This window comes from Bos grunniens, chromosome X (assembly GCF_055505025.1).
Source record: "Bos grunniens cultivar Pamir isolate PY7600 chromosome X, Bosgru_T2T1.0, whole genome shotgun sequence".
NCBI lineage: Eukaryota > Metazoa > Chordata > Mammalia > Artiodactyla > Bovidae > Bos > Bos grunniens.
In genome coordinates, this window is record NC_141194.1 from 80,561,197 (window position 1) to 80,580,367 (window position 19,171).

Genomic DNA, 19,171 nt, shown 5'->3' on the forward strand with positions numbered 1-19,171 from the left:
GATACACCACATGATCACTTTGCATACATATATTGTGAAATGATTGATGCAATAAGTTTATATCCCTAGTACTTATTTTATAGACCACCTTTATTTTTTTATTTTTATTTTTTAATTTTTTTTATTTTTCTAAATTAATTTATTTTAGTTGGAGGCTAATTACTTTACAATATTGTAGTGGTTTTTGCCATATGTTGATATGAAGCAGCCATGGATTTACATGTGTTCCCCATACTGAACCCCCCTCCCACCTCCCTCCCCATCCCATCCCTCTGGGTCATCCCAGTGCACCAGCCCTGAGCACCCTGACTCATGCATCAAACCTGGACTGGCGATCTGTTTCACATATCTTAATACACATTTTACCACTTTTACTTATTGTCTCCTATTCCACCCATACCCCTGCCTCTCTTAATCCCAAATCTGGTCTGTTTCTCTTGAGTGTTTTTTTTTTTTTTTTCCCTTTAGTTTGCAAAATGTGGTTTTAAATCAGTCCTTTTTTTGAAATTGAAGTATAGTTGACATACAATATAATGTTAGTTTCAGGTGCATGACATACTGATCAAACATTCAAATACATTATGAAATGATCACCACTATTAGTTCAGTAACCATCTGTTACCATACCATACAAATTTATTAGAGTGGAATTGCTGGATGATGCAGTAGTTCTGTTTTCAATTTATTGGTAGCAACAATTTATATTGCCATGAGCAGTGCAAAAAGGTTGCATTTTTTCCCTCCACATCCTTACCAACATGTGTTATTTGTCTTATTGATGACAGCCATTCTGATAGGGCTGAGGTAATATCTCATTGTGGCTTTTATTTACATTAGTTTATTTACATAACTAGTGATGCTGAGCAACTTTTCATGTGTCTAATGGCAATCTGTATGGCTTCTTTGTAGAAATGTATATTGAGGTCCTCTGACTATTATTTAACTGGATTTTTTAAATACTTAATTTTGTGACTTCTTTTGTAATTTGAATATTAAACTACTCTCAGATGTATCATTTATAAATATTTTTTCCCATTTCATAGGCTGTTGATGGTTTCCTTTGCTGTTCAAAAACTTTTTTGTTTGATGTACTTCCATTTATTTATTGTTGCCCTTGCCTGAGGAAACAGATCCAAAAAGTATTGCTAAGACTGATGTCAGATGACACTAATGGTAAAGAACCTACCTGCCAGTGCAGGAGATGTAAGAGATGCCAGCTTGATCCCTGCGTTGGGAAGATTCCCTGGAGTAGGAAATAGCAACCCACTGCAGTATTCTTGTTGGAAAATCCCATGGACAGAGGAGCCTGGCAGGCTACAGTCCATAGGGTCACAAAGAGTTGGACATGACTGAAGCGACTTAGCACACAGCACACAAGACTGATGTCAAAGCATGTGCTGCCTATTTTTTTATTCTAGGAGATTTATGGTTCCAGGTATTATATTTAAGTCTTTAGTTGATTGAGGTTTTTTTTGTATATCATTCAAGGAATGGTCCAGTTTCATTCTTTTACATGTAGCTGTCTAGTTTCCCCAACACCTTTTATTAAAGAAACTTTTTTTCCACATTGTATATTCTTGCCTCCTGTGTCAAAGACTAATTGACCATATAAGTGTACTTTTATTTCTGGGCTTTGTATTCTGTTCCATTGATGTATGTGTTTGTTTTTATGCTAGTACTATTCTGGGCATCCCTAGTGGCTCAGTGGTAAAGAATCTGCTTGTAATGCGAGAGACCTGGGTTCAGTCCCTGAGTTGGGAAGATCCCCTGGAGAAGGGAATCCCCACTCCAGTATTCTTGCCTGGAAAATCCCATGGACAAAGGAGCCTGAAGGACTAAAATCCATGGGGTTACAAAGAATCAGACACGACTGAGTGACTAACACTTTCACTTTTCATACACTGCTTTGATTGGTATAGCTTTGTATGATAGTTTACAATCAAGTAGTGTGACACATCCAGCTTTGTTCTTTCTCAAGATTGCCTTGACTATCCTGGGTCTTTGTGTTTTCATACAAATTTTAGGATTATTTTTTCCAGTTCTCTGAAAAATGCTATTGATACTTTTGTTAGGAATTGCATTAAATCTTTATATTACTTTGACTAGTATGGTCATTTTAACAATATTAATTCTTCTGGTTGATGACCATAGTACACCTTTCCACTGACCTTTGTCATCTTCTATTTCTTTTCAACAATTATAGTTCTTAAAATTACAGGTCTTTCACCTTCTTGGTTAAATGTATTCCAAAGTATTTTTATTGTTTTTGATGCCATTGTAAATAGGATCATTTTCTTTATGTTTCTTTCTGATAAATCACTATTTTGTATAGAAATTCTACAGATTTCTGTATATTAATTTTGTATCCTGCAAATTTTATGAATTCATTTATCCTAATAGTTTTTCTTTTGTAGAGTCCTTAGTGTTTTCTGTATATAGTATCAAGTCATTTGCAAACTGACATTTTTCTTTCCAATTTCAATGCCTTTTCTTTTTCTTATGTAATTTCTGTGGCTAGGATTTCCAATATTATGTTGAAAAAAGTGTTTTGTCTCATTTCTGAGTTTAGAAGAAATGTTTTCAGCTTTTCACCATTGAGTATCCTGTTATCTGTGGGATTGTCATGTATGGCCTATATTATGTTAAGGTTTATTCTACCTATACCCACTTAGTTAAGAGGTTTTTTCACATGTGAATGTTGAATTTGTCAAAAGCTTTTTATGTATCTATTGAGATGATCATATGACTTTTATCTTTCATTTCGTTAATATGGTGTATCTTGTTGATTGATTTACAGATATTAAAATACACTTGCATCCCTAGGATAAATCCCATTTGATCATGGTGTATGATCCTTTTTATATATTTATGGATTCCACTTGCCAGTATTTCATTGAGGATTCTTGCATCTATGTTCACCAGGGATATTGGGATGTAATTCTGTGTTGGTGTGTGGAATCTTTGTCTGAATTTGTTATCAGAATGATAATGGTCTTGCAGAGTGTGTTCTCAAAGCATTATGTATTTACTGGCCCCATCCTGCAAGTTTTATGTTTTTGACAGTATCGTTTGCATCTTTTATTTTGTGTGCTGCTGCTAAGTCGCTTCAGTCGTGTCTGACTCTGTGCGACCCCATAGATGGCAGCCCACCAGGCTCCCCCGTCCCTGGGATTCTCCAGGCAAGAACACTGGAGTGGGTTGCCATTTCCTTCTCCAATGCATGAAAGTGAAAAGTGAAAGTGAAGTCGCTCAGTCGTGTCTGACTCCTATCGACCCCATGGACTGCAGCTTATCCGCTGTTCATGAGATTTGCCAGGCAAGAGTACTGGAGTGGGTCACCATTGCCTTCTCCATTATTTTGTGTATATCTTACTAATTTGTGGATATAATTTTAGTTGTTTCATCTTTTAATTTGCATACTGGTTATATAGTCGATCTGCTAATTTTAGTGAATTTTTCCCTTTACCAGTTATTTTTTTCTTTCATAGTTTTCTTACTTCTAATTATGTTTGTTTTCTGTTTAAAGAAGTCTTTAATGTCTCCTGTGAGGTCAGTTTAACAGTAACTCCTTTAGCTTTTGCTTATCTCAGAAACTCTTTATCTCTCCTTCAACTCTGAATGATAAATTTGCTAGATAGAATATTCTTGGTTGTAAGTTTTTTCCTTTCAATACTTTGAACATGTGCTAATTCCTTCTGGCCTTGTAAAGTTTCTGCTGGAAAGTCAGCTGATAGTGATACCCTGATAACTCAGTTGGTAAAGAATCCACGTGCAATGCAGGAGACCCTGGTTTGATTCCTGGGTCGGGAAGATCCACTGGAGAAGGGGTAGGCTACCCACTCCAGTATTCTTGGGCTTCACTTGTGGCTCAGCTGGTAAAGAATCTGCCTGCAATATGGGAGACATGGGTTCAATCCCTGGATTGGGAAGATCCCTTTGAGAAGGGAAAAGCTACCCACTCCAGTATTCTGGCCTGGATAATTCCATGGACTGTATAGTTCATGGAGTCACAAAGAGTTGGACACAACTGAGCAACTTTCACTAGGTCACTATATGTAACTAGTTGTTTTAACTTGCTCTTTTTAAGATTCTCTCTTTAAGTTTTGACATTTAATTATATTTTATCTTAGTGTGGGTATCTTTGAGTTCATCTTGCTTTGGATGCTCTATGTTTCCTTTACATAGATATGCATTTCTTTCACCAGCTTAGGAAAGTTTTCAATTATTGTATCTTCAGAAAGGACAGATTTTCTGTCCTTTTCTCTCTCTTTTCCTTCTGCTGCTGCTGATGCTGCTAAGTCGCTTCAGTCATGTCCGACTCTGTGCGACCCCATAGATGGCAGCCCATCAGGCTCCCCCGTCCCTGGGATTCTCCAGGCAAGAACACTGGAGTGGGTTGCCATTTCCCTCTCCAATACATGAAAGTGAAAAGTGAAAGTGAAGTCGCTCAGTCCTGTCCGACTCTTAGTGACCCCATGGACTGCATGCAGACTACCAGGCTCCTCCATCCATGGGATTTTTCAGGCAAGAGTACTGGAATGGGGTGCTTTTCCTTCTAGGACCCCCATAATGTGAATGTTACTACACTTGATGTTATCCATGATGTTCCTTAAACTACCCTCATTTTTTGGTTTATTTTTTCTTCTTGTTGTTCAACTTGGGAAAATTCATTAACCTTTCTTCCAGATTTCTGATCCTTCTGTGCCATCTAATCCACTGTTCATTCTTTCTAGCATAGTTTTCTTTACTATGTTCTGCAGCTCTGATTGGTTCTTTCTTATATTTTCTCCTTGTTGAAATTCTCAATCTGTTCCTCCATTCTTCCCTTGAGCTGTTTAAATTTTTATGATCATTACTTTGAATTTCTTACCTGGAAGGTTGTTTTCCTCTGTTTTTTTTTTTTTTTTTTTGTAGTTCTTTTTGTGGGAATTTTTGTTGTTCTTTCATTTGGACCATATTCCTTTGTCTCCTCATTTTTCCCAATTCTCTGTATTCTATGTATTAGCTAAATCAGCTACATCTCCTAGTCTTAAAAGAGTGGTTTTGTATAGAATGTGTCCTGTGGGATCCAATAGTTTGTTCCCCTCAGTCACCAGAGCCAGGTGATCCAGGAGCATCCCCTGTGTGGACTGTATTTGTCCTTCTGTTGTAGTGAGGCCACACTTGTTGCAAGGCCATTATTATGTGGGGCTGTCCCTGAAGCAGCTGGCTGTAAGGACTGGTCACAACTGTCGCTAGTTCTCTGGTGTGCAAGGCTGGCCCTTGGAGGGGCAATGTTGCTATCTAAGGCATCTGTTGGTTCTGGCAAGGTAGGGAGCCCCTTTAGAATGTGGCTCTGGTGCTTGTCAGGATTGATGCAGCATGGGGTTACAGTGAAGGGGCTCCACTGCTGGCTGAGGCTGCCAGCTAGGACTATGGAGATGGGGGACTGTTTTGGAGGGGCTATGCTTTTGATTAAGAACAGCTATTGGTTCCTGGTGGAGTAGGGGGAGCCACTTTGCAGGAGCCCTGGCTGTCAGATCCATAAGTTAATACAGATCAGATTGAGTGGTGTTAATTGATTAGATGGGAAGAGAGAAATTATATCTGCCAGTGCTAGGACAGCTTGGTAGAGGATGAACCATAAATAAACCAACAAAAAATGGTACCCATCAGCTCTTCTGTACCCACAGAAAGTTCCAACAGATCCCTCTGCCCCTTAAGCATATTCTAGAATTAGTCAATGAATCTCCACCTATGACTCAATTGCTTTTCAGACTGCTACCTCTGAGCTAGGATATGGTTGACTGAAGTTTTGCATCTGCTTTTTAAGAACAGAGTCTTGGTTTCCTGCAGCCCTCTGGCTCTCTTGGATGTAAGCCCTATGAGTTTCCAAAGCCAGATATTATTGAGGCTAGTAGTCTTCCTGGTGCAATTTACCTGGCCTGGGGAACCCAAGTACTGCATGGAGCCCTCAGTTCAGAGGAGCCTCTTAAGCTGTGGCATCTCTTCTGCATTATGGGATGCAGTGCTGGGAGAGTGGGGCCTGGCCAGACTGTATCTCTGCCCCTCTTACCTATCTCATTGTGGCTTTTACTTTTTACTTGTGGAAGATCTTTTGTTAGTCTTCAGGTAATTCTCAGAAATAGACTGTCCATATATAGTTGTAATTTTGGTGTATTCCTAGGAGGAGAACCCAGGATCTTCATACTCTACCATCTTGTCTCACCCTCTTGAATATAACATATTTAAAGTTAGTTTTCATTCTTTCCAAATTCTCTTTAAACATTTTGATATCTCCAGTTGTTTTTATAACTGATAAGAAAAATTCATTTTGCACACTCCAATAAAAATTGGAATTTCCCAGCAATGCTGTCTTACTCTACAGTGTCATTTTTCTTAACAGGTACAACATTGGAGGAATTCAAGTTATAATTTTTTCCTCAAACCCCACACCAATAATTTCTGCCTGCTTGAATAAAGCTATTCCATGGCCATTTACCCAGCTCTAGTTGTCATTGTAGATATGGTACTATGAATAGAAAAACATTATTCATTCGTTAAATCATTCCTTTTACTTCATTATCATCCCATACATATGCCATCATACTGGATAGGATTTTTAAAGACATTCTAAATGCTAATGATAGCTTTTTCTAACAGCACTTTGAGTATGTTAAATAGCTTGCAGTTTGCATCCCATCAAAAACACAAAGCAACAAAGTATCACATTGAAAAAAATGTGTTTTTTTTTTTCATTTCCATTATTAAAAGTACCAGTTAGTTCTAAGATATACAAGTGTCACAGACAACTGGCCTGGCCCTAGGAAAAAAATATAGTTCTTTATAGAACTGTAACTCTCTAAAAATAATCTTTAGAAGATTTCCAAGATAAACAGTATATCCCTTTTCTTGAATTTCCCAATTCAGAAAAGTAAAGTTGTTCTAATTTAATCTCAGAGCATCAGAGTATGGCTGATACTTCTTGATACATAAGTATATTAAATATTAGCATATCTTTTTCTACATGGAATTCCAGACCCTTATTAGCCCCTACCCTGAAAAACATATTTGATGTGGAAAAGACAAAATAATTGTCTTTAGGCATAATGTTATAGTTAGTGTATTTTTAGAATGCAGTAGGATCTGATACCTGTGATTTTTTACTTTAAAAATATTGCTTTTCCTTTGGGCTGAGTGAGTATTTGAAAGCTCACTATCAACATTTTGTTTTTAATTTTAGCTCCTTAATGGAATTAGTTAAGAGAATAAAAATAATTTTTAGAGTCTACAATCATAAATGCAAATTTTCAGTCTCATATAATGTAAAAAATAAAATGAAGAAAAAATTTACTGTTGTCCAATATATTTATTTATATTTTCTGTTCATCTTTTTGGTTTTTCTCTCTTTTAGAATAGTTGTTCAGAATTTGTTTTTGATAATTAGAGATTTTTCTTTAAGCTTCAAAAGTTATATAATACTTCATATTATATTTTAAATTCTTATCAAATTTGGAAAACCTGTATAGTTTTTTTCCTATATAAGTTGTAAGATAAAATGGAATTTTCTGCCTACTAGCTTCTGTTGGGCTTCTATTGTCTATATACTAATGGTACTGGGTGAAATAATTTCTCTCCCTGCATTTATGTCATGATAGTTGAGTGACAGGATAAGCAGGAGAATTCATCAAATTCTTCCTACACTGAGACAGTTAGCAATAGCTTAACTATCACCAGAATAATTGGCAAACACAAACATATCCCACTAAAACCAAACTAAATATGTCACCCTATCTGTTACCTCTTCTGAACTGGATTCTAAAATTATCTGGAGCCATTCCAATATGAGGGAAAGTGACAACTAAGTCAAATGACAACAATAAAACAATTTGGTGGCAAGTTTGATATCCTTTATTTAAGGGAAAAAATCCATGAATTGGGAGAGTATATGCCTCATAAGCAGTAGATCAGTCCTCTAGAGGGATTTTTGCGCAAGAGTGAGTTTTACGAGCATTAAAAACAGCAACATGGAAACTGCATCACTGGCTAGGAGGTCAGTGATTTCCTGGTAAGTCTAGTGAGTTCTGTTTTGTAGGGTAAGATACGCCAGCTAAAGTTGAGTTGGAAAATTGTGATAGGGATATACATTTTCTTGACAGGGGCCTCCCATAAACGTAGGTTGACTTAGATTTAGGTTTGTGACATGGTCAGGCCATTGGGGCAGCCTACATTCTGTGTGTTCAAATGTAGGAATTAACTCTATCAAGCAGAATTCTAAGTAACATTGTTCTTTAAACAATTGGAGTTAAATTATCTTTGTAATGCCTTCATTTTCCCTGATTTTTAAAAGCTAAGAGCTCCCAATACCTTCTCTTGATTGTAAGTTAAGTTTTTCTTAACAAAGATATAGCTTTTTATAGGCTACTGCTCTGTATTTGGATTTTCTTTGGTTGGATGGAAGATTTGTCAGAGACTGGTTTCCATTTTATGCTCTTCTCATCTCCATCTTACATTTTCAATACTAACTGGTGATTACTAGAATAATATTCCATACTTAGGCTTTACCTGAGTGTTGCTGCTCAAATTATACATTTGTTACCACATATGAAGCTATAGTACCTCATTTTGTACAAAAATTACCCTTTATCTTTAGGATAAACTGCCCAATTAGATGGGGCCTCTGAGGGCAAGCTTTTCTAGGTAAAGGGAAGCAAAATACCATCACTAGTGAAAAGATATAAGCTTTGGACAATTGTATGGTTGGATAACTTAGATGTCATAGGGCTTAAAATTTATAATTTAAATTTTGATTTTGCTTTATATTTGATTACCAACAGTATCTAATAGAGAGTGACAACAATGATTTTTATTAACCTTAAATTATAAAGGTCTCTTCTTATTTCCCCCAAAGGAGTACCACAGCTCCCTATCAAATTTAAAACTGAGTGCAACGACAAAGTCTGCACAGGCTCCTCTGAGTTCTTTTTCAACTAGACCTCAACTATTAGAGTTCTATGTTCATGTGCGCATTGTCAAATTTTAGTCAGAATCCCAATTAGTTTAACAAGAATCCCCCATCCTCTGTATTTGATCACTCTTGATATCTAGTTGGGTCCCTTATGTTTCACCCTCTCCTGAGTGATGTCTAATCAATCATCCTGGCCTGCTTTCAGCAAGAATCCTGTTAAGTCAGTTTAACCAGAATCACCCCTTACTCATGATGTTTCCTCTAGGTAATTTTTCACCCACTTGATCACAACTTGTTCCTTGACTGTATTTCCCATTTTTTCTTGTATTCAGGGTTGAACCCAATCTTTCTCCCCCACTATAATATCCCTCTACCTATCACAATAGTTCCCCTTTGAATAAAGTCTTCCTTACTATCTTTAGCAAGTATCATGAATAATTTTGTCTTTTACAAAAGTACAATAGAAAAGCAAGGATATTTTGTGGGCATTTGGAATAAAAAAGGGAAAAAAACCACGTATGTAACAGCCAAAAATTATTATTTATCTAAGGTTTTTTGTTTCTATAATAGTGTTCATTCTGTATTCCAGACATTCCTACACACACTGAAGGGATTTCCCAAATCACTGTTCTCTTTAATGTCATTGAAGACTAGCCTTTAACCTCTAAAGTTCTGCCAGGTTTGAAATAGCTTGAATCAAACACTGGTTCAAGGGGTTTAATATAAAGAAGTTGAATCAAAGTTTCAGAACTGAATCTAGATTCAACATCATAGAACTAAGAATATGTTTAGTTATATTTTCTAGCATCTATCTGCCAGAGTATATTGTAAAGATGGGTATCCTTATCATGATTAATAAATTTAAAAGTAAATAAAGTCATAACCAAATTGCTGGCAGAAATGTTTCCAATAAAATCTTTGTGACATCTATTTTTGTGTATTTCAAAAACTGTGTTTGTTTCAAAATGTATCGTTAGGATTCCTGGTCATGAATTTTTCTAAAATAATCTGATTGGATTAGCATAAAAACACAGCAAACATTCAATGAATCATAATACTTATATGGAGTTACAGAAATATTACTTCAAATCTAATAACTTTTAGTACATTATCCCACATTCAGCTATTATACCAAAATGAAATGGTTGTTTCTAAAAAATTTTAGAGAAGACACCACAATTCAAAACATTTTAAATAATCTTTTCTTTCTACATTTTTCTGATTATAAAAGTGATATATTTTTATGAAAATATACTTAAAACAGTGGAGAAATATATAAGGCAAAAAATGAAAAGTAATCTGTAATTTTCACCCAAAATAACCACTTGAAATAGTGTTTCAAACTCTGGACAACAGAGGTAAGAAAAAGCTTAGGAAGCGGATTTTTTAAATTAAAACTTTCTTGCTTTGATTGCTCAGACATTAAGAATCTACCTGCAATGCAGGAGACCTGGGTTTGATTCCTGGGTTGGAAGATCCCCTGGAGGAGGGCATGGCAACCCACTCCAGTATTCCTTCCTGAAGAATCCCCATGGACAGAGAAGTCTGGCAGGCTACAGTCCATGGGATTGCAAAGAGTCAGACACGACTAAGCCGTGTTTCTTGGTGAGATTTGAAGAAACAAAAGCTTATTGAATAAATCAAAATCAATTGTTTTTTTGCTAACACATTAAAATTCATTTTGTTATTTAAGGAATTTCTACCTTTGAAAATGATCCTTGTGTTCTTAATATACCAATATCGAGAAATTGTTCTCTTTAAGCATTAAAATTTTGCATATGACAGCACCTAGGATACACTTTCATTGTAGTATGATTTTTAACATAATGCAGTGATTTTCTAAAGGAAATTTCAATCAAAATGAAAGTAGGACTTAGCAAAATATCTCGATCTTGAAAATTATGAGGCTCTATTTGTAGTTGTTTTGCAACTAGCTTCACCTTTCTCTGGCTCCATTTCTTCATTTTTTTAAATGATAAAATTATCTGCCATGGCCAGTTTATAAAAGTGTTATCAGTAACAGATGAGTTAAAGATTAGAAAATGTTTTGAAATGATTTTAAGGAAAAAAATGAACAACCATAGTCTTTCTTTTAATTTTAATTGCAATATTGGTTATGTTATTTTTGTTACTTGGAGCAAACATTCTATTTGCTAATCTCATTATGCAAATCTAAAAAGTTACAGCAAATGTCCTTAGAGTACAAACATCCAGGAGAGAAGAACTAGTACTTTTCCTCAACATGCAAACCACTATAAGATATAAAAGAAACACAAGATCTCAAGGAGGTGAGTTTATACTCTACCACTTAATAATTATTATGATCTTGGGCAATTCACATTACCAGTAAAGATCTTGACTGCCTCATCTTAAAAAATGGGGATAACTGCCACCTTCCAAACTACCTCAAAAAAGTATTAGAAGGTGTAAATGAAGTGATGTATGAGAAAGCATATTGAGTTCTCCAAAGTGCAGTCCTAACATAAGGGGATTTCAACTCTACAGTTAAAATACTCTATTGTATCCTGTACTCCATGGTGGAAATATTATAGAGATTCTGAATTTCATTTTCCTTTCTCTAAAGGTTACTATTTTTTTTAATATGGGTAAATAGTTGATTTGTCTGAACTCAAAACCTAAATTCAGAAACATTAGTTCTTCTAGCTTTCACTTGGCAGCTTGAATTCTGTCTTATGTATACATTGTTCAAAAGTCAGTCAGAGATTTAAGTTGACCTTGTATATATAATTAGATAGAGCTCCTTATTTATGTTTTTTTCTTTTATGGAATTTTCTCCCCTACTTTTCAGATGCTGTGATTATCCCAGATTTTGTTTTTTGGTTAAGCCAGGAAAGCTGTCAGGTTTCTATGTGCATTTTGGTCTTCCAGCACTAGACTTGGACTTCTTTTCAGGCTAAACGCCATACAAAATGGGATACTCATTACTATTCCTTCTATCCAGCTGTCAACTCTATCATCTTTCTTCATCATAACCTTACTAGAATGTGAAACCGTATTGAAGTCAGAGACAGGGCATTCTGAATAAAGGCAGGAAATACATTTCACTCAGGTGAGAAAAATCTCAGTGGAAGAAACCCTTGCTTTGGCAGGTTAGTGGAAAAAGCAGAGACTTGCCTGAAAACAGATTGCTGCTGGAAATTCCCAAACCCACTCATAGTTACTGGAGAGGTGTAGGCACTAAGAAACCATCTGATTTTTTTTTACCAGGTTTAAAATGAGGAATGGATTCAGAATTCTTTTCTGGATCAATGATACTTTGGTTCCTATGTTTCTGTTTATGTAGTAAATACATAAATAGCAACTGCCTAGTGAGAGTGGCAGAGCAGTAAAGAATCCACCTGCAGTGCAGGAGATCTGAGTTAGATCCCTGGGTCAGGAAGATCCCCTGGAGAAGGAAATGGCAACCCACTTCAGTATTCTTGGCTGGGAAGTGTCATGGAAAGAGGAGCTTGGCAGGCTACAAGTCCATGGGGTCACAAAGAGTTGGATATAACTTAGCAACTAAATAATAAGTGACATTTCCATAGACTCCTCAAAATGTGAGGTCTGGAACAGAATTCTTCCTTTCCTCTTTTTTTTTTTTTTTTTTTTACTGCAAGTTCACTATTCATCAGTATCCCTGCTGCTAAGTCGCTTCAGTCATGTCCGACTCTGTGCGACCCCATAGACGGCAGCCCACCAGGTTTCCACGTCCCTGGGATTCTCCAGGCAAGAACACTGGAGTGGGTTGCCATTTCCTTCTCCAATGCATGAAAGTGAAAAGTGAAAGTGAAGTCGCTCAGTCGTGTCCGACTCTAGCGACCCCATGGACTGCAGCCTACCAGGATCCTCTGTCCATGGGATTTTCCAGGCAAAAGTACTGGAGTGGGTTGCCATTGCCTTCTCCACATCAGTCAGTATCCCTACCTATAGCTTATAGACAACCCAGAAAATTCCATTCAAATTTTCAAGTTGCATAACATCAAAAATCACTACCTAAATATAAAACGATGCTGGCTTGCTGCACAGAGGGCTCAGAGTTTTGTAAACCATAAGCTTTGACTGTGGACATGGAGATTTTTCTGATGTACGACTTACCACTTCACACCTAGCCTCCATCCCCAGTACATGATACATTTGTTTATAGCCTATTTTTGGAAGCTTCCATTTCCTGTTTGAACACATTCCTATCACTATACCCCCATCCCTTAAATCACTCTACTTTCATCTATTTGTTTCATCTATTAGTCCAAAATTTTAGGACTTCTCTCTTCTTTCCTTCAACTGAATCTCTTGCTTCTACTTCTAAAATGAATCCTGAATATAACACTTGTGTTTACACCTACCCGTTATCAAGCCATATCTTTCGCCTTGAGTACTGTAACATCTTCTTGTAGAAGCCTGCCAATTTCTACTGTGGATCATCTTTGTTCTACTCTTCACAAAGTAGGCAGAATTACATACATTTTAAAATTTCTTTTAGTAAATACTTGGCAGATAAAAAATAAATATATGTAAACTTTAAAGAATTACACAAGAGTATCAGTTATGTACCTACTACCCAAATTAAGAAAACAAAACAAAACAGTGTCTCTGTGGTTTCTTTGCTGATCTCATACTTTGTTCTCCTAACTCTGAGGTAATTTACTACTCTGAATTTTGAGTTTGTCATTTCCTCTCACTTATTTTTGTTTATTACAGACTGTGATCTTACTACCCTATCATCAATAAGTGGAGTTTATTTACCCTCCCTTAGATGATGGACTAGTGTTTGTGACTTGCTGAACCTTTATGTGGTAGCAGAAACATTCTGTGACAAATAAGCTTAGTTTGAAAAAATCTTGAGGAGTTTTTTTTTGCCTCTTGACATACTCCTTTTTTTGCTGTTCTCTCTCAGGACACATCCTCTCAGAATCCAGTTGACATGTTGTGAAAAGTTGATGACATGTGAAGTTTTATGCATTCTCTTTGAAAGACAGTCCTCGGTGAACCCAGTCTTTGAGTTGAAACAGTTCTTGCAACAGATATGAATGAAAAAAGACTTCAGATGACTTCAGTCCCCAATTGTTCAAGTTATCCTAGCCATTCAAGTCTTTCAAGTTGAGGCTCCAGCTATCTCAGAGGAAAACTAAGCCATCCCTACTGTGCCTTGTCTGAATTCTTGTCCCACAGAATCCATGAACATAAAAAAACAACAACAACAAAACAAACTGATATCTACTTTTTGTCACCATGTTGGGCAAGACTTTTATGTACGATTTATAACCTGAACATCTTTTTATTCAGTAATCTCTCTACTGTTCTACCACTTTTCTCAGCTGTCATCCTTTTACTGAACTATATTTGGCAGAATCTCCTTTAGTTAGATTCAGTCAGTAGCAAATGTTCTCTGTCTTCTTTTCCACTCTTGAGAAGTATAGATTATATCATCCTCATATCCTTTTTTCCTTATTGCCTTTTGTGTCCCAAATCTGGATAATCTCTAGGCATATATCTTCTAGCTTACTGATTCTCTCCTAAGCTGAGTCAAATCTGATATGCTGTCCATGAGTCATTATTTTGTATTATTATATTTAGTTATACAGATATTTTCCAGCCTGCTTGACTAATTTTATCGTCTTTTACTTGGTAATAACATTTTCAAAAGTTTAAAAATTATTTAAAATTTCAAATATACAGCACATATTTTGAACCTTAGAATTGTACTATCTGAAGATATTGCATGTGTGATTTGCTGTTTGTTTCTGCTGACTCTTGGTCTTAGTATCTTGTTCGATTTTTAAATTTTTGTGTTCTACCTTGCATGTACTGTGGTACTAGTGATTTTTCCTTAAAAAGGTACCCATTGTCATTTCTTGGGTGCATGAGTGAATATGAATTCCTCTAGATTAATTTTTATGGTTGCTTCTGGTCTGGTCATGCTTTTGTGAACACTACCAGTTGTAGAGTACTTTAATTCTAGGAATGAATTGTTTTTAGACCAGAAAGGTAATGAAATTCTGGATAAAAGCCCATACATGTCTTGCTCATGGTTATAAATTCTAAAAGAAGTTATTTCCTTCTTCTGCAATATACTTATCCTTGAAGATCACTGAGTAAAGAAATTCATTTTTTCTATCTCCTTTCTCCCTCTCCGTGAGACTAGATTTTTACTGGTCTATCAAATTTACCATGTCTTTCCTAAACAATCTTTGACCTATTGTTAAGCCTTTGTAGCAAACATTTAAGGTATTTTCTTTTCTTTTTTTTTTTTTTTTCAGAAACCAAGATATTTTATTTAATAGAAATTTTTAGCCTTAGCTATTATTCATGTGTAGTTATAAATTTAACATGTGAAAATAGACTAAGGATAAGGTAAAAATGCAACTAATATCTAAGTCCAAACACCCTTGATTTTTTTCAAGTTTTAGATTTTCCATTTAATTCTTTTTAGTAGTTTCTATTCTTGGTTAAGCTTGCTTATATTCCATATACTGTGTGTATATTTTTATTTATGTACTTGAATATAGTTATAATAGCTGTTTTAAAATCTTTCTCCGATAATTAAAATTTCTGATTGTCTTGGTGTTAAGATTCTTTGGCTACCTTTTCTTTTCATCAGTCTTATTTTCCTGTTTCTTCCTGTAACTAGTAATATTTTATTGTATCTTGTACTCTATGGTTGAAGTATTATAGAGATTCTGGATTTTATTTTCTCTTCTCTGAAGGTTAATAATTTTTGTTTATTTGGGTAAATATTTGATTTGTCTGAACTCAATGCCTAAACTCAGAAACATGTTTAGTTCTTCTAGCTTAGCTTGGCTGCTCGAACTCTGTCTTATGTACACATTGTTCAAAAGTCAGCCAGAGATTTAAGTTGATCTTATATACAGAATTAGAGCTCCCTATCTATGGATTTATCTTTCATGGAATTTCCTCTCTTATTTTTCAGCTGCTGTGATTATCCCAGATTTTGTTTTCTGGTTAAGCCAGGAAAATTGTCAGGTTTCTATGTGTATTTTGGTCTTCCAGTACTAGACTTGGGACTTCTCTTCAGGCTAAATGCCATACAAAATGGGATAATCACTAATACTCCTTCTATCCAGCTGTCAACTTATCTTCTTTGTTCACCTGCCAATGTCTTCAAGTAGTTTTTTTTTTTTTTTTAATGTGTTTTTTAGAGTTTATAGTTTTTTTTCCCTTAATTTTCAGGATGATTAGTCTAACATATTCTATTCAGCCACTTCCAGAAGTACAATCTAGAGATTAAATTAATATTCTAGACTGGCTTATTTCTAAATCTCTCAGAATCGATTTATTTCGTTGGCATTAATGGTTTCTGTGGGGGTCTTATAACAGTCTTTATAATTTGAGTGGGCCCTGAAATTTATGAAATCTAAAGACTGGGCCCTTTACATTTATGAGATTTATGATGTTTAGAAAGCTGAGTGCCAAAGAATTGATGCTTTTGAACTGTGGTGTTGGAGAAGACTGTTGAGAGTCCCTTGGACTGCAAGGAGATCAACCAGCCCATCCTAAAGGACATCAGTCCTGAATATTCATTGAAAGGACTGATGCTGAAGTTGGAACTCCAATACTTTGGCCACGTGGTGTGAAGAACTGACGCATTGGAAAAGACCCTGACACTGGGAAAGATTGAAGGCAGGAGGAGAAGGGGACAACAGAGGAAGAGATGGTTGGATGGCATCACCAACTTGATGGACTTGAGTTTGAGCAAGCTCCAGGAGTTAGTGATGGACAGGGAAGCCTGGTGTGCTGCAGTCAATGGGGTTGCAAAAAGTCAGACACAACTGAGTGACTGAACTGAACTGAGATTTATGACCTGTCTCTTAAGCCCCATGAGGCCATGAAAACTAAAATTCAAGTTCATCATATGTGGAAAATTCTCTTCATGTATAAGTTTATTTCTGTGCTCATCTGTTTCCTACTATCATTAATTTAAAAAAATTGGAGTATAATTGATTTACAAGGTTGTGTTACTTTCAGGTGTATGACAAAGTGAATCAGTTATACATATATACACTTCTTTTTAAGATTATTTTCCCATATAGGCCATTACACAATATTGAGTAGAGTCCCCTGTGCTATGGAGTTGGTTAATGTTGGCTATCTATAAAATAGATAGCCTGAGACTAAGCTAGAACTGTCCTTGAGTGTCTCCTGTGGAGGTACAGGTCAGCAGTGGCCTGCCACAGGGGCAGGAGCTCTGAGTACAGCAGACCAGGGTATGGCATAAGCCCTCCTGGAGGATGTCACCATTATCCCCAGAATGGAGCCACCAGAACTTACACAGGACTGGGAAAACAGACTCTTTGAGGACACAAACAGAACCTTCTGTGCAACAGGACCCAGAAGAAAGGAGCAGTGACCCCAAAAGAGACTGACCCAGACTTACCTGTGAGTGTCCACGAGTCTCTGGGACAGGCGTGGGTCAGCGGTGGCTTGCTGCAGGGTCGGGGTCACTCAGTGCAGCAGTGTATGCATGGGACCTTTTGAAGGAGGTCACCGCTGTCTTCATTACCTCCACCATAGTTTGGCTTCAGGTCAAACAACGGGGAGGGTACAGTCCCACCCATTAACAGAAAATTGGATTAAAGATTTACTGAGCATGACATCACCCATGAAAACAAGACCCAGTTTCCCCTTCAGTTAGTCTCTCCCATCAGGAAGCTTCCATAAGCCTCATATCCTTCTCCATCAGAGGGCAGAAAGACGGAAAACCACAATCACAGAAAACTAACCAATATTATCACATGGACCACAGCCTTGTCTAACAGAGTGAAGCTATGAGCCATGCCAGGTAGGGCCACACAAGATGGACAGGTCATGGTGGAAAGTTCTGACAAAATGTGGTCCACTAGAGAAGGGAATGGCAAACTACTTCAATATTCTTGCCTTGAGAACCCCATGAGCAGTATGAAAAGGCAAAAAGATAGGACACTGAAAGATGAACTCCCCAGGTCGATAGGTGTCCAATATGCTACTGGAGATCAGTGGAGAAAAACTCCAGAAAGAATGAAGAGACAGAGACAAAGCAAAAACAGCACCCAGCTGTGGATGGGACTGGGGATGGAAGCCAAGTTCGATGCTGTAAAGAGCAATATTGCGTAGGAACCTGGAATGTTAGGTTCATCAGTTCAGTTCAGTTCAGTTCAGTAGCTCAGTCGTGTCCGAATCTTTGCAACCCCATGAATGGCAGCATGCCAGGCCTCCCTGCCCATCACCAACTCCTGGAGTTCACTCAAACTCACATCCATTGAGTCAGTGATGCCATCCAGCCATCTCATCCTCGGTGGTCCACTTCTCCTCCTGCCCCCAATCCCTCCCAGCATCAGAGTCTTTTCCAATGAGTCAACTCTTCGCATAAGGTAGCTAAAGTACTGGGGTTTCAGCTTTAGCATCAGTCCTTCCAAAGAACACCCAGGGCTAATCTCCTTCAGAATGGACTGGTTGGATCTCCTTGCAGTCCAAGGGACTCTCAAGAGTCTTCTCCAACACCACAGTTCAAAAGCATCAGTTCTTCGGCGCTCAGCTTTCTTCACAGTCCAACTCTCACATCCATACAGGACCACTGGAAAAATCATAGCCTTGACTAGACGGACCTTTGTTGGCAAAGTAATGCCTCTGCTTTTCAATATGCTATCTATGTTGGTCATAACTTTCCTTCCAAGGAGTAAGCGTCTTTTAATTTCATGGCTGCAGTCACCATCTGCAGTGATTTTGGAGCCCCCCAAAATAAAGTGATGGGACCAGATGCCATGATCTTCGTTTTCTGAATGTTGAGCTTTAAGCCAACTTTTTCACTCTCCTCTTTCATGGAGAAAGAAGATGATGAAGAAAAAACCTCAAAGCATTTCCAAGCAACTGATTAAAGTTTAATTTTTTGAAAGCCATTGTAATTTTAGATTTCTTCATTTTTTTTTTTTTGGTCTTTTAAAAAATTCTTAATTTCTACAAGGAGTTCTTTTTTTCTTTATTAACTGTTGAGATTATTCTTCCATACCTCCCAAAGCAAGGGAATATATATTCTCTTAAGTCAGTGGCCTTCAGATAGGGTATTAATTCTGTCCTTGTTCTTCCATTTGGTGTAAGTAAATTGCTCTATGAGTCATCTAATAGGTTCAATGTGGATTTGGATAACGGAACATTGGTTAAAACAAAAACAAAACAAAGTATTGCTTTCCAATTATGCAGCAAATCACTTTAGCCCCAAGGATACAAAAT

The 19,171-nt window shown here is 36.8% G+C and overlaps 1 pseudogene; it reads right to left on the reverse strand.

Annotated features, from left to right (window-relative positions):
* Nucleotides 1–5,089: 5,089 nt before the first annotated feature.
* Nucleotides 5,090–19,171, reverse strand: part of LOC147340759 (uncharacterized) — a 162,174-nt pseudogene continuing 148,092 nt past the window's right edge.